The sequence below is a fragment of the Chiloscyllium plagiosum genome, chromosome 15 (assembly GCF_004010195.1).
Source record: "Chiloscyllium plagiosum isolate BGI_BamShark_2017 chromosome 15, ASM401019v2, whole genome shotgun sequence".
NCBI classification, from domain to species: Eukaryota; Metazoa; Chordata; class Chondrichthyes; order Orectolobiformes; family Hemiscylliidae; genus Chiloscyllium; species Chiloscyllium plagiosum.
Genome location: NC_057724.1, coordinates 53,040,093 through 53,056,982, shown reverse-complemented (window position 1 = coordinate 53,056,982; position 16,890 = coordinate 53,040,093).

The window sequence follows — 16,890 nt, the reverse complement described above, 5'->3', positions numbered from 1 at the left end:
TACAACTCACAATAACTCTGTTTTCATATATATGTAGTTATGACTTTTCAGAACTGAATGAATCTCACTCCTCTGCAATTGTAACAGCTGCTCCAATACTGCAGCTTGTCTGTCTGTAGTGGGTTCAATCTCAACTCATGAAAGTATAATTTTATGACAGATTTTTTTTACGTCTTCTGCAACTATTTGTGTCATCTGGTTCAGTTCTACAGCTACAAGGACATGTACATGACATGAACATTTATTGGCTTTATAACAACTCATCATTTAACTTGTAATATAGTTGTATCAAATATGTGATCATTCAAATTCTCTTTTTCCTTTTTGCATTTGCAGTCACAAGCTATCGTGTAAAAGTCCACTGGAACAAAATAAGGTCACTGGTTAGCAGCATGGACAACAAGACAGCAGATAGAGTTGAATGTAGAAGCATGTTACATAATAGCCTAAAAATTTGAATGTGAATGGCATGTTCCATACAGTGAAACAATGAGTGCTTAGTGCCTAGATGGTGGATGTGTAGGATTAGGACAGGACACTGCTGTTGGACCACTTTTCTTGCCACTGAATTTGGAAGATCCTGCAAAGGCATTGCTGACAATATTTCTCCAGAACATTGTGGATATCTGCTACAGGATTTCCCTGTCTCACAAAATCTCTACAATGTGGAAGCAGCCCATTCAGCCCATTAAATCAACACCGACCCTCCAAACCATACAAAAGTGCAGGGAAGCCTGTTGCCTCATAAACTCTGACATTAGTCTAGGGTTTGAGACCCTGGTACTCAAATATTCTTTTTCACAATTGAATATTGGGAAAAAGGCACATGAGAGTGAGTGTGTTGCTGGAAAAGCACAGCCAATTAGGCAGCATCCAAGGAGCTAGAGAACTGACGTTTCGGGCATTAGCCAGGGATGAGCATTGGAGCACCAAGGACCCTGGTTCAATTCCAGCCTCAGGTGACTGCCTGTGTGAAATTTACACATTCTCCCTCTGTCTGCAAGGGTTTCCTTCAATTGCGCCGGTTTCCTCTCACAATCCAAAGATGTATAGGTTTTGTGGATTGGCCATGGTAAATTGCCCCATAGTTTCCAGGGATGTACAGGTTAGGTAGATTGGCCATGGTAAATTGCCCCATTGTCTCCAGGAATATGGAGGTTAGGTGGGATTGGCCATAGTAGATTGCCCCATAGATTCCAGGGATATGCAGGCTGGGAGAATGAGCCATGAAGAATGCAGGGTTACAGGAGGATGGGCTGTTCTTTGGAGGGTCAATGTGGACTCAATGGACTGAATGGCCTGCCTTCACACTGTAGGGATTTTATGATTCTAAATCTCCAAGGTGGCTTTGTGCATGGGAAGACATTCCTCACAAACTTGATTGAGTTTTTTGAAGAAGTAGCAAAGAGGATTGATGAGGACAGAGCAGTGGACTTGATCTATATGACTTCACTAAGGCATACAGCAAGGTTTCTCAAGGGAGACTGCTCAGCAAGGTTAGATCACGTGGAATAGAGGGAAAAACTGGCTAATTGAACATAGAACTGGTTCGAAGGTAGAATGATGAGGAGGTGCCGGTGTTGGACTGGGGTGGACAAAGTTAAAAATCACACAAGACCAGATTGTAGTCCAATAGGTTTATTTGGAAGCAATAGCTTTCAGAGCGCTGATCCTTCGTCAGGTAGCTTCATCACTAGCTCCGAAAGCTAGTATTTCCAAATAAACCAGTTGGACTATAACCTGGTGATGTGTGATTTTTAACTTCAAAAGTAGAAGATAGAGGGTAATGGTGGAGGGTTGTTTTTCAGACTGAAGGCTAGTGACCAGCAAAGTGTCACAAAGATCAGTGCTGGGTCCACTGCTTTTTGTCATTTAAGTAAATGAATTGAATGTGAACATAGGAGTTATGGTTAGTAAGTTTGCAGATGACAACAACATTGGAGGGGTAGTGGGCAGTGAAGGAGGTCACCTAAGAGCACAATGGGATCTGGTCACCCTGCTATAGGAAGGATGTTACTAAATTAGAGAGGGTTCAGAAAAGATTTACCATGATGTTGCCGGTACTGAAGGGTTTGAGTTAAAAGGAGAAGCCTGGGACATTTTTCACTGCAGTGTAGGAGGTTGAGTGGTGAATTTACAGAGGTTTATAAACTCATGAGGAGCATGGATAGGGGAATAGCAAAGTTCTTTGCCTTTGGGTCAGGGAGTTCAAAACTAAGGGGCATACTTTTAGGTTAGGTAGATTGGAGAAATATTTAAAAGAGACCTAGGGGGTATTTATTTCATATAGGCGGTGGGTTTGTATGTGGAATGAACTGCCAGAGGAAGTGGTAGATGCAAGTACAGCTACAACATTTAAAAGATATTTGGATAGGTTCATGAATAGGAAATAAGTTGCCATAGAGTCTTTTCTCTGACTATCGAATCCACCTCTGACCTTGGCCACTGTACAAAACTGTTAATGAGCTTTGTGCTACATTTAACCCTTCAGTCAACTCCCAATGACATGTTTGAGCCATCTCTAAAGCTACCTATTTCTACCTGCATAACATCACCTGACTCTGGCCTGCATTAGCTGAATTACTGCTGAAACCTTCAATTACATTTTGCTCTTCTCGATTTAACAATTTGAATGCTCTCACATTTTTGACTCTTTATAAACTTGAGATCATCTGAAATGTTTCTGCATCCTCAAGTACAAATTCCAGTTCACCCATGACCCCAGTCCTTGCTGACCTACTCTCCAGTCACTGCTACATGCTGCATGATCCACGCTGGGAAGAGCAGTCATATAGCTAGTTCTTTGTGTGTCTGTTAAATTTGATTTGCTGCTATCATTGTTACTCAATGTGACTGACTGATACGATGCTCTGAATACAAACCTAGATCACACAGGTTTATTACATGTTCCTTGTTAAGCATGTCTCAATTTTAAAAGTCTTATCCTATCTTTCAAGTACTTTTCTGTATCCTGCTCCAGCCCAATTACCCAAGAGACATCTGCACCCCTTCAGTTTAGATCTTCTGTGCACAACCAATTTTAATCATTTCACCTTTCATGGCTGTGACATGAGTTGACGAGATTCTAAGTTTTGCAATTCCCTTCCTAAATCTCTCAGCCTATCACACCTGAAGACCATACTTAAAGACGATGCCATTGAGTAATGTCTTTCTCGACAGCCCTACTATCTAGTGATTTGCTGTCAAATTGCATATGGTAATAATCCTGTAAAGTGCCTTGTGATGTTTTACAATGATAAATGGAGCATATAAAATTAACACACCACTGTTGGCTGAAGTGCATTGATAACCAACCGTCCTCCAACACTCTTTGAAGAGAGAAATTGTTGGGGCATGTTTGACTGATGTAAGATGAAGACACAAAAACTACCTGACACAGGTTTGCATTACCTTTTAGTGGTGATCACAGACAAGGTGCATGTTAATGAGTGAAACTCATTCCTAATAATGGAAATGATGAGCAGTTTGTCCGATACATCAATGAGTGCAGCCTGTGAATTGCTGAGAGGCCAGCACTCCAGAGCTCTGTCACTTTAATTGTTGGAGTCCACAGGGGAAGTGATGCATTGATTGGCTTGATGGTTTGCATTGGCAGGCCTGCTAAATAGCCTCTTGAAACTGTCAAGGACAATGGAGAAGTCAAATTCAACATAATAAAGGGGATAATGTAGAATGTCTACTCTCTGCAGCCTTGCTATCATCTACTTCTCATACTCTGGATACAGAGACACTGTAATTGCATTAACATATGTGTTGCAGCATTTGTGTGAGCAGATCAGGAAATTCTCTGATCTCCCTATGAGAATGCAACAACATGCCTTATCAAATCCAGAAACACATCACAACACTTCCAAAATACCTCAGTGAACTTCCAAAGAATTTACAATCACAGCAGTTATTCCTGATGAATCTACCTGAAGATTTGATGCATAACCCTTTCTAACACTTTTGCTGTATCCCTGTTACAGCTGAATACTTTTTCTTTGATGATTGACAAACTTTTACATGTTTTGGACTTGTGAATTGAGATTTGTATTCAGAGGATCATGTCAGTCGAGTGAATACGTTGAGTAACAATGACAGCAGTAAATCAGCTTTAACTGGTACACATAAGAAATAGCTACATGACTGCCCTTTCCAGTGTGGGTCATGTTGGGAAGGGTATGTAGCCATGTAGTAGTGACTGGAGATGCAGCTTGCCAAATGAAGAGATCCTTTCATGTCCATAGTCCCATCCCCACTGGTGCTCAGAATTAGAATTTATGTCTTGACTGTTTTAGTCACGTAAATTATAGGCCTTAGAAATTCTAGTTTCAAAATCTCTCTTCAATCCCATTTCATTGGTGTTTTAGTCAACAAAACTCTTTGATTTTCATTGCTAATACACTAAGCCTGTGATTTAAACACAGTGTGTTGGATTATATCATAAATGCTAGCCCTAGGCTACAAAGTGCTTTCGCAGTGTTAATCATTAAAACCTTTAAACCCCTTAAGTTGAACACATGCTGGTCTTTTCAAGATGAGCATTCCAATGATTTAATAAATTGCAACATTACAGAATATAAAGGTGTAACTTGTTCAAGAAAACAAAGATCATGAAAAGCATTATTTTGACAGGGGCAAAACATCAGTTTGTTCACTAACTTGTTTAGCACATTGCAAGCAATTGAGATTCTGTTAGGCTTACCTAAGGGAAATTACACTGCCAACAGCATTGATTATGCTATGGTATATCTTGCAATCACAAAGACAAAATGACCTAATTACAAAGGAATAGCATGCACTAGCATCTGAACTCAAGAAGTGCCAACATTGTATTTCAGAATGAGGTACAGGTTATCTGTTGAACCTCTTAGATGGTCTCCTGTTCCATGAAATCTCCCAATGTGAATTCCTCATATAATGTTCAATGTATATCATATTTATCTAGATCTGAGATTCAATACAAAATCTCTATTCTTCATAATGAAAGTAAAGCTTGCAGCAAAAGCATGAAGATCCCACTTAAGCAGAAGTCCACATTGCCATTCATGAGCACCACTATTCTGTTGCAGAGATGAAAGAGAGATAAGAAGTCTGTCATCCTTTAAAACAGAAACAAGTTAGCATGGATATATTCAAGATGGATCTATTTGCAAGCCTCTCTTGAAGCTCTACAGAATCAGCCACTGTCTCCATAGCTGTTTGCAAATTCCTATATTAATAAGCACCCATGGTAATGTTAGACTTACCCACGACCTCCATGATTATGGAAAGTTTGAATGGCCTTTTTCTCAGAACTAGTGAAGTTGCTAGTGTATTTTTAGGGTTTGCTTCTTAATTGCAATGACCAAAGTTCAACATCTGGGCCGAGGTCAACTGAGTTTGGAAGAGATTGTTTCACCCAGTGAAGCTTTCTGTGCCATGTATCCTACCAGTCTTCACTGGTGTTCTTTTGTGAGATGTGAATCATTAGTTGAAAGCCCAACTAATTATTAAGTGGACAAGTGAAAGTGTCTGTACTGGTGCATGTCTGTAAGCACAGTATATCCTTAGCTGGGATACGGGCCACTGAAGAATTCTCCTAATGGGATGTGCTGTGAAATTTGCCATTTGTACGAAGCAAAAAGAAAAGGATACAATCTACTGACAGCAACATCACAAAGTTGATAATCACCACTTTCAATTTTGTCATTCTTCAGTTGGTATATGTGTGTCAAGAGATATTTGTAATTCTGGCAGCAGCCATTTACAAGTTCTCTGTGTCTCTATCTCTGACCGAAAGGAAACACAATATCCTACTTGTCTTCATCTCTTGAATTGAGCAGCACCTTTTATATTGTCATCTTCAGTCTTGCTCCTGTCTCTTCCATTTTATGTTCTCTCTCTTACCAAAACTGAAAAAAGAAACAAACTAGTGAGTGATTATTAGTCAAGTATTCACCTGTAAAATGTAGACCATTCAATGAGGGTGACTAAAGACAGCTATATTACAGTATGAGGATTATCGTGAATGAGAGGAAAGGTCAGATAAAGGGGGAATTCCTGAAGTGCATCAAAAATGATGGTTTTGTGTTGCTGAGAAATGATTGCTTGGGAAGAATGGTCAGATCATGAAGATTTAGCACGATAGAGCAAAAGGAATGGGGAATGAGGGTATTAACCCACAGATAGTAGTTGAATCAACAAATAGACTCACCGTTCCTGACCTGGTTAGGTTGCTAAACCATTTTTTGCATTTTACTCATGACCTTGAGGTAAACGTCGTACTGCCCACCTCCTTAATTACCTCCAACTACACCTTCTTGGTGATATTTCTATAATTCTTCCAGTCATTGCTGTGAAAATAGTATCTCCTTCCTGTTTCAGACTAACTCGTCCACTGCAGTCCAGTGACATATTATTGAGTATAGATTAGGTTTGATTCCCTACAGTGTGGAAACAGGCCCTTAGGCCCAATAAGTCCACACTGACCCTCTGAAGAGTAACCCACCCCAACCCATTTCCCTCTGACTAATGCACTTAACGGTATGGGCAATTTAGCATGGCCAATTCACCTAACCTGCACATCTTTGGACTGTTGGAGGAAACCAGAGCACCCAGAGGAAACTCACGCAGAAACAGGGAAAATGTGCAAACACCACACAGACAGGCGCCCGAGGCTGGAATTGAACCTGGGACTGTGAGGCAGCAGTGCTAACCACTGAGCCACCGTGTACTGTACAGGCTCTAGTTCATTCATGCTTCCTGAATACCTCTAATTTTCAACTATCGATTGTTTGTTTATATATAGCTGAGATCGTTTCAGCAGAATTGATTTGGCTGCTGCATAGCGTGGAGTTACAAAACATAAGATTAATTCATAGAATACAGGCTTGACCTGCCAAGTTGGACTTCTGGGGTTTTTACATGCAATTGTAACCACACCAATCACCTGAGCTCATGTTTGCAAGTTGTCTTCAGATTAAGATGAAGGCCAACGGTTGATCCTTTATGTTTCTGAACCCATTAACTGAAATTGATGCCTAATTATAGTGAATGGAAGGAAAATCATGAGGTGACAAACATTGAAATGGAAAACTCCAGCCATTGTTATTCTTTATTAGGGATTGGTAATTCTGCTAATTTGTGTTTATTTATGGAGCTTTCATTACCTTGTAACAATGCTTGATGATGTCGGAACTAAGTAGTAACTGAATACAATAAATTACATTTTGTTATTGCAATGCTGACTTATCAGAGTTTGTTGCAAAAATTAATAGATTCCTGAAGGAAACTGTAACAATTGGATGTAAAACAAATTGTATTTGCAATTATAACATGAGTAAATGGTGTTATTTTTGGTTGCTGGATATGTTTCTTTGAATGTATTTATCGATTAAAATATTACAACATTCCCTTTCCGAATGCCTCACAGTTTTAAGTTCTGTGAAATGAAATGTAAATCCTGCTGCTGTCATTGAAAGCACTCTCAGTGATGCCAAAATTAAATTGTTATATGGCAGGTTCAACTCAGGTTTTTTTGGCTGCGTCCACAGACATGTGACTTACCTCATGCATCATGTTAACAGTCTGCAATCTTTAACATCCATCAAATATTTTGTCATTGCCTGCACTATTATCTTTTTCCTTGATTTGGGCAGAGGATGGTATGGCAATTTTCAGATCAAAAGCATTTTCAGGTTGATGGCACCAAGGCCCAATATTGTCATGTGTCGTGTAAGCATTGCTATAGCAACACTACAGTGATTAGAATGAGTTTAATAGAAAGCATTTCATGGTCAGCCAATTATTTTGTGTTTTAGATCACTCATCTGGGAAGTCAGGGATTCAAACATGTACTGTCTACTTCTTTGCAATGCATTTTGCAATATTCATGCAACTAAAGTGTCCATCCTAAACCAATACTGTCAGCAGAAAATATTTCAGGTCCTGGCTGAAATTATGTTTATACCATGATCTGATATAATGTAATTTTGATTGAGCTATTCAGCTGCATTCACTTATAAATATTGGATCCAGCATCCCCAATTTACATTCAGTCCATCCATTGTGAATGGCAAGCGCAACATCTGAATACGGATAATGCTGCAGTAATCAAGCTTAGCAGCATGGAAGCTGTTTTTGAGGCTATTGTGAATCAATCAAGTCAGAGACTCTCATTTTTTTTTGTAAATGTACAAAGCTATAACAAAAAAAAACATTATGGAAAGAACATAACTGGCCTGTCAACTTCTGAGAGACAAGGGAGGGTTTATATGTGAAAAATACAGCAGACCTACTTGAGCAAAGAGGATATTAATGGAATGAATGCAAGCTGCTTTAAAAAAAATGGGAAGCTGCAGATTATCCAGAGGATTCTCAGTAAAGCACAAAAAGACCCGGAAAAGAACAGAAGAATTTGAAAGGACCTTAGAATGGTGGTAAAAAGATGAAAAGTCCATTGAAATATTCCGGATAAAACAAGATAGGACATTAAAAAGGAAGATGAAAGATCCTGTGACATACAAGGGGATAAAGGAAAATTATGGTTTGGAAAAATGTAGTTGGCTGAATATTTCCCTTTGTGTTCAGAAAGGAGGTTTGGGATGGTGGTGAGGGGGATGCCAGAGGGATGGGGAAGGACAATGATGGTTGGTGGTGTGTGTTTAGGGACTGTAGTGATGGACGCTGAGGAGTGACCTTTTAGAGGTTTATAAAATCGGGGGAATGCAGAGATAAGGTGAATAGCCAAGGTTTTTCTCCCCCCAGGGGAAGAAAGTACAAAGTTAGAGGACAAAATTAAGGTGAGAGAGGAAAGATTTAAAAGGGAACTGAGGGGGAGCTTTTTCACACAGAGGGTGGTGCATGTATAGACACACTACTAGAGAAAATCGTAGAGGTGAGTACACTTACAACATATAAAAGACTTTTGGACAGGTACATGGATAGAAAAGTTTTAGAGGGATATGAGCCAAATGCTGGCAAATGGGGCTGGTTCAGTTTAGGATACCTGGTCGGCATGGACAAGTTGGGCCAAAGGGTCTGTTTCCGTGCTGTATGACTCTTATAGATTGGTTAGGAGAAAGTGAGGACTGCAGCTGCTGGAGATTAAAGACAAGAGTGTGGTGCTGGAAAAACGCAGCAGGTCAAGCAGGCATCTGAGGAGCAGGAGAATCGACAAAGGGTTCTTGCCTAAAACATCAATTCTCTTACATTTGGAATGCTGCCTGACCTGCTGTGCTTTTCCAGCACCACACTCTCGACTCTTATAAGTTGGTTAAAATTTTAGCATTCACAAGATGTAGATATCACTGGTCAGGCCAACATTTATTACCAGAGGGCATTAAGAGTCATCAATGCTGCTTTGGATCTGGAAACACGTGCAGGTCAGAACAGATATAAATGGCAGTGTTCCCCCTGACAGGACATTTGGGAACCAAATAGGTTTTTCCTGATGACCAACAACAGTTTCATGGGTCATTATTAAACTCTTAATTCCCCGATATTTTATTGAATTCAAATTCCACTACCTGCTATGATGTGATTCAAACCCAGGTCTTCAGAACATTACCCGAGTCACTAGATTAATCACATAATACCAAGCGGCCATTGCGTCCCTCTACATAGGTCCTATTTTAGTCATTGCTGGTTCATTACCCATCTTAACATATCACATGCATTTATTCAGGGTCACTCTTAAAGGTTGAAATTGATTTTCAGAGTTTTACGGCTTCTTAAGATTGCTTAATTAAAACCTTAATTTTTAACCATAGCTTGCAGTATTTTTTGCCCACTGATGACATTTGCTTCAGTATCAATCTTCATGCTTTGCGAGTGGGGCTTTTTCCATATGCTGAAGTAATAATGAGTTACCATTGAAGATACCTTGAATTCTGCTTCTTGGAAAAAGAAGAGGATAAACTATGGAAGAAACACAGCGGGTCAGTCACTACAATTGAGATATGGTACAGAGATCATAATAGCACCATTGGCTGTTTTAGAAATGCCAATAATAGCTATGAATGCAAGGACAACAAAAAAGGAGTGAAAGTTATGAGGTTCAGTGCAAACCCCTTAAACTGGATGATGAACCACCAATTTTATCGGACTAGTATTGCAGAGGGGAAGGTAAAAGATAGGTTAGAGAAAGGAGTTGTTAAGTATTCTCTGTTAGACTTTAAAAATTAAAGTTGTTAATTTTTACTTTAAATAATGACTTTTGGGAATAGTTCCTTGCCTCTCAAATTTTAACAGATTACAACACGGGTTAAATCATTTCTGTATTTCAGGTTTAAATTCGCAGGGGCGCGAGGGGTTTTCCAATGTCGTAACAACATTCAGATATCTGTTTAATTTTGTAGCTAATCAGTAATGGCAAAAGTCTCAAAGTCAAAATGTGAATAGCATTGAAATAGTAATTCCCTCCCTCTCCCTATTAAAGAGACCTGTATCCCCATAAATATAGAAAAAGTCTCATGATAGTTCTGCCATGGTTGCATTTCATTGCTCATCACTAATTAAAGGTTTGTGTATAATACATGGAATAATGCATGGGGCAGGATGGTGCTCAGTGGTTAGCACTGATGCCTCACAGCGCCAGGGACCTGGATTCAATTCCCGCCTCGGGCAACTGTCTGTGTGGAGTATGCACGTTCTCCCCGAGTCTGCGTGGGTTTCCTCTGGGTGTTCCAGTTTCCTCCCACAGTCCAAAGATGTGCAGGTTGGGTGAATTAGCCATGCTAAATTGCCTGTAGTGTTAGGTGAAGGGGTAAATGTAGGGGAATGGGTCTGGGTGGGTTGCTCTTCGGAGAGTCGGTGTGGACTTGTTGGGCTGAAGGGCCTGTTTCCACACTGTATGGAATTTAATCTAATCTAATGCCCTCACAATCATAAGGTCTGGTTACAGATAACTGCCATATCTCAGCATCCATTTAAAAAAAATCTCAAATCACAATTCCACTGGCTTACTTGGTAAGAGAGGTAGAATTCTCCCAGAACTATATTTCCTCTCCCAACAGTCCAAGAATGAAAGTTACTCTTCAAATACAATGTACATCCTTTTGAAGAAGATTTAAAGAAACAAAAATCTTTTTAATTGGAATTTTGCATCTTGGGTTCTTGCTATTTTAAGTAATGAGCAAACATTCCAATACATAATAGTGACTGCTACTGCTTGGAATCCAGCAAACAAATTGGTGACAAATGTCCACACATATGTCAGGTTTCAGAAAAATATATTCTGGCACTCAACTTCCAAAGGCTCCAGGCTCAGAATTCAAACCTAATTGCATTTTCAAGCTCTGCATGCTATATGTCCAGAAAATCTCAAGTGGCTTCTTCTCTGCAGTTTTGAAGATAACATGGGACCTCAAACCTGATTCCATTTGTACCACTAAAACCAATACAACTCAGTCCACATTTTCCCACTGTGTTTCCATCTATCCCCAGTTTATACAGGTTAGCCAGGGCTTCCTGATTGGCCCAGGTTAACAGCCCCAAGCAAGGATCTCATAGTCAATGAGATCAACCTTGTTCCAATCACTACATGCATCTAAATATCATGTTAGAGCAATGAACATAATCTGAGCAAGGCAAATTAGACAAAAGCAGTGTCTGCCAGTATTGCTACTTGAAAACAATGACTTGTATTCCATCAAATGTATGCATCTTCCTGCAATATAGTCAAGCCACAAATAACACTGATACTTTTCACAGTTAGAGCCTGTTAGTTGTAAATTTCCTGAGGTTTCTAAAATATATTGGGCAAATTGTTCCTACATATAAGAAGGGTGAAGATGACCTTAGCAAAATGGAAGTCAGGAATATTTATATTTCAAGATTCTGGAGCATTGATTTTTGAAGGAGGAGAATGTGAAGAGTACAGATGCTGGAGATCAGAGTCGAGAGAGTGGTGATGGAAAAGCACAGCAGGTCAGGCAGCATCCGAGGAGCAAGAGGATCGACATTTCGGGCATAATGAAGGGCACCGCACTCTCGCCATTGATTTTTGAAGCTTGAAAGTACAGTTGGAATCACACTTGTTTCTGACTTCCCGACAGGATCAACACCCAAAGATGTTTGTTGCACTCAGTGACCTGTTGCTAGACCCCTAGTGCTATTATCATAGAGGATGAGGAGAAGGTAGCTTGGACCAAAGAAGAGTCAGCCCACCAGGATCTACTCCTGTCTTCAAGAATACAAGTCAGCATGTGTATTCTGTATTCTGAGGAATTCTGTATAAGAGATCCTTTTAGCAACAAGGAAATAGAATTCTGTCACAACCCTTATGAAAACCTATAGCCAATGTGGCATTGTGGTATTGTCCTTACCTCTGAATCAGTCTAGTTTCAAGTCTCATTTCAGGATGTGACAGCCAGACAGAAGTGTTTGAAAATATGTTCAAACACAATTTTTTAAAACAGAACATGCATCCATATTTATTTTCTTGCAATCCTCTCTTTGTGACTGAAGATGACCACCACACCCAGTGTCTGAATTACAGTATAATTTCAAGCAGTTGTGAGGCATCTTATGCAAGTAATTATTGTCTCTACACCCAATAAATCCTCCAGAAAAGCATTTTGAGACAAATCTCAAGAATAGACCACTGATGCACTGTTATATGTCAGACACAATTTTGAAGTCACCTAGCATAGCAAAAGCACTTTCAGGTGCTTTACTCTGCAACAAGTATCAAGCAATTTTCCAAGCATGATGCCTCCAATGGATATTGGCGAATAGTCTAAATGGTAATCTGAGGAGACAATATTGACTGAAGGGTATTCTAACTTTTCCAAACTTGATGCCTACATTGTATATTGATCCATACATCATTCTTCAAAATTACAGGAACTGACAGCTTTTAGAATACCTTTCAGTCAATATTGTCTCCCCAGATTACCATTTGGATTATTCATCAGCCAGGCCATAGTCCAACAACAAATGCTTCATATCAACAAGGATCGACCAGGTCATCTCTGTATCAGAAGTGGCATCACAGTGTTCAATAAAAAACTAAACATGAGTATGAAACAAGCCTCCTTCAGCTTATGGCAGCAGCAAGGAAACATGGTTTTGGTCACAATAGTAAAAAAAATCAAATCAATGTGAACCAAACCAATTTTTTCAGATTACTTTGCTCATGAAATGGTGTTATCTCTGACATTGCCAAAATAGAAGACATACAGAAGATGCTCACACCACACCACACCACACAACATACAAAAGTGTCATGGTTTCTTTAACCTCTTACCCCCATATATTCAGAACTGTACAATCAAAATCTCTCCTCAAGATCTTCTCGATAAAGACAAGCCATTCATTGGGCAGTAAGATCATCTGCATGATCCTTTCAGTCTCTCATAATTGCTTCATCATGCAGCAAATGTCAACTTCAATGTTGTAATCTCTCTAAATTTACCACTCTGGAAATATATGCATCCAAAAAAGGCTATGGAGCATGTTTATTACAGGATGACAAATCCATTCTGTTTGATTCAAAGGGATGTTTTTGATATTTCAGATAAACTAAGCCAACATTGAAAATGAAATTCTTGCTTTAGTTTTCAGAAATATATAACAGTCATACACACTTATGTGGCAAACATTTCAATGTCCGTACTGACCATAAACTTAGAAATGATACATTGAAAGCCACTCACAAGTGTATCTCTATAACTCCAACAAAGATCCAAGGGTACAATTTAGAAGCACAATAAAAGGAGGTCCTAAATAGTCATTTCTGACATTCTGAGTCAATTTCCAAATATCATGATGAACAAAGTTATTCTTTTAATCCTGGAAGTGGATACATGTTAGAAGATTATGTCAACATTGATCTTATACATTTTGGTCATAGCAAAGTAAAACAGATTCAGCAAGCTAAATAGCTAAAAAAAAAATCAATAGCATGTGGCCAGGGTACATTCAGCAGCTGTGTGAGCAAGCAAATACTTTCTGGCTATTCAAACTTAAGCTCAAACTCTCCAATGAATGTAATGTTTAGATGGTAGCCATGATGTGGCGATGCCGTGTTGGACTGGGGTGGGCAAAGTCAGAAGTCACATGATACCAGATTACAGTTCAGCAGGTTTATTTGAAATCACAAGCTTTTGGAGCACTGCTCCTTTGTCAGTTGAAGTGACAAAGGAGCAGTACTCCGAAAGCCTGTAATTTCAAATAAACCTGTTGGACTGTAATCTGGTATCATGCCATTTCTGACTCCGTAATTTTTCGAGGCAAAGATGTGATAATTAAACAAACTCTAGTACATCTTGATATAGACCATATATATTTAGGTCATGTAGGTGCAGAAAAGACTGAGAGATTGATTTGACTTGGCATCAACAAAATCATTGATCAACTAATCAAATCATATCACACATGTCAACTCCATCAAACTCAACACTCAAGAGAATTTATCTTTTCACATGATATTCCTTCGGAGCCATGGTGATGATCACCATTGATAATTTACACATTCATGACACAATTGCATACTTGTTACTGACCATTTTACCAAATTCCTTCTGTGTGACAAATCAAAATAGCACTTGTTCAATGATCTTGAAATATCAACAGCCATAGTGGCAATTCCTCTGAAAACATAGACTGCACATATAGTTTCAGATTCAGTAGAACCAAAGCCTTCTCCTTAGCCAGGTCGGATAGCAGCAGTTTCTGAATGACAAAACGGTGAAGAGGGCTGACATGGTTACTGGCAAATCACCACTGCCAGTATGATATGGTCTGAGTGTACTCTTTATGGCAGCCTGCACGACATAAACACTTATGACTAGGTTCTTGTTGAAACAGATATTCCTGAAGTTCATTTACAATACTATTTGCACTGCTATACATGGTCAGGGTGCTGTGCTTACTGCTGATACTATGATTACTGTGGCAACAATAACAATAATGGTGACTGAATGTGAGGTGGGATCTCCACTCTGAAATTTCCCAAGTTATGATTCACCTAATGCCTTAAAATAATAACATTGCCATTCTGGTCTGCAATCTATGCATAGATACAATGTTTCCATTTTTCTCTTTAGAGAATGGGAACCCTTTTCTGACAAACATTTACACAGATACACATGGATCAAAAGCTATATGATCACTATATATTATAAATACACAGAGGTGCAACATGTTCATTTCTCATTCTCATATGGTTATCAATTGGCTGTATAGCCTTACTCTGGTGTGCTGTCAGTTGTTCTCGATGAATAAGTATCATTTGTCACAGATGTATTGCTAGCTGGTACTAACATGATACTTGGAGTGTCTGATTCATCATTCTGTGTTACAGGTGATTGATAATATGAGTTTGGACATGTTGTCTATTTCTTTGCAGGATATGACTACTGCTCATTGCAATGTCATATGACTGAGGCCAGACATTATTATCTTTCATTGAATCTGGTCATATGGCAAACTTGAATACTTAAAGGTTGTCTTGGTTCGAAATGGGATAACTGTCTGCATGCTCATTGATGATCCTCTTGTAACATTTTGTTCTTTCTTTTACATTGCATTATGCACATGTGATTGTGTAAAGAGACTATAGGAGAGAAGAAATCTCCCAAACATGAGAGTAGCTGTTGAGGGTACTATGATTTGTGAACTGACAGATTATTTTGTTGTTGAGTTTTCAAAACCAGCAAATAACCTGCCATAAAATTAACACAGGGAAGAGACCTATTTTTATGTTGAGGTTTGTCTGCTGTAAACTTAGAATGAATAAGTTATCTAAAAAATGAAGCTGGGGGCAAAATAAAAAGCACTCAGTAAGATCCAATGTATCATGAATATCTTTATTAGAATGCTTTAACTTAATTAAACAGCTTTAAAGTAAAGCATGAAAGGCAAAAGTTTCTGCAAATTCATTTCTGCCTCTACCATGTCCAAACAGAAAAAAAAATCCACTGAATCATTACAATTATGGCTTTGTGTCAATTTATGCTGTCAGAAAATTAATACATTCACTTAGCAGAATACCCATACAAATATGCCATTATGCTTCAGAAGACAGTTGCAAAGTCTGATGTTACAATGTCATTACTACATCTCACCAGATAAAAAAAGGAAAGGCTGAGCAACACTAACATCAGAAAATAGCTTTTTATTGAAATCCTTGGCATAGTGTATGTTTGATTTAGGAAATACACCAGGTAAAACAAATGCATTAAATCAAAGACAGTCCCTTACAATCAGCGGTTTGTTAATCAATACAAAACAGAAGAACCTGTTATCTTCTCTTATGTTGGTCCATTTTCTAGGAGTACAATTCCAGCAGGATTACCAAAAGAATAAGGCAGTAAAAGGATTATACAATATTATGCTGAGCACACCAAATCTGTGACCAAAACAATCGAATCATTTCAGCACGGAACTGGAGTTTCTGAAAACTGTGCGTGGTAGATAAGCCATTGTTGCTGCAAAACCCTACGTCACTGTTGATTTATTTATAACATTCTTCATTTATTAAAAACACATTAGCACAGTGTTCTGGAAGCTTCCCTGGTGCTGGTTAATGAAGCAACTCATTTGTATTTATTTGTCCATTACTGATTATGCATAAAATATAAAGTTAATTGTGGACTAATTACTGCCTCTCTGTTTCTTTGGACAAAACCCAAACTCTTAACACATGGCAAATTTAAAATCCCTGAATGCTCCAAAATGAACAGTTGCTCCATTTTATACTCCTGAAATCATTCCCAAACATTGCTCCAACAGGCTCTTTGTTATACCATAGAATGTGATATAAATGTCTACCATTATTTTGATTAGATAGCCATACATAAGGGGTAAGGGGAATTGGGTGATGCTGTGGATTAGACACTGACCATTCACTTCCAGCACCTGGGTTCAATTAAATCCAGAATGATCACATGAAAACCTCCT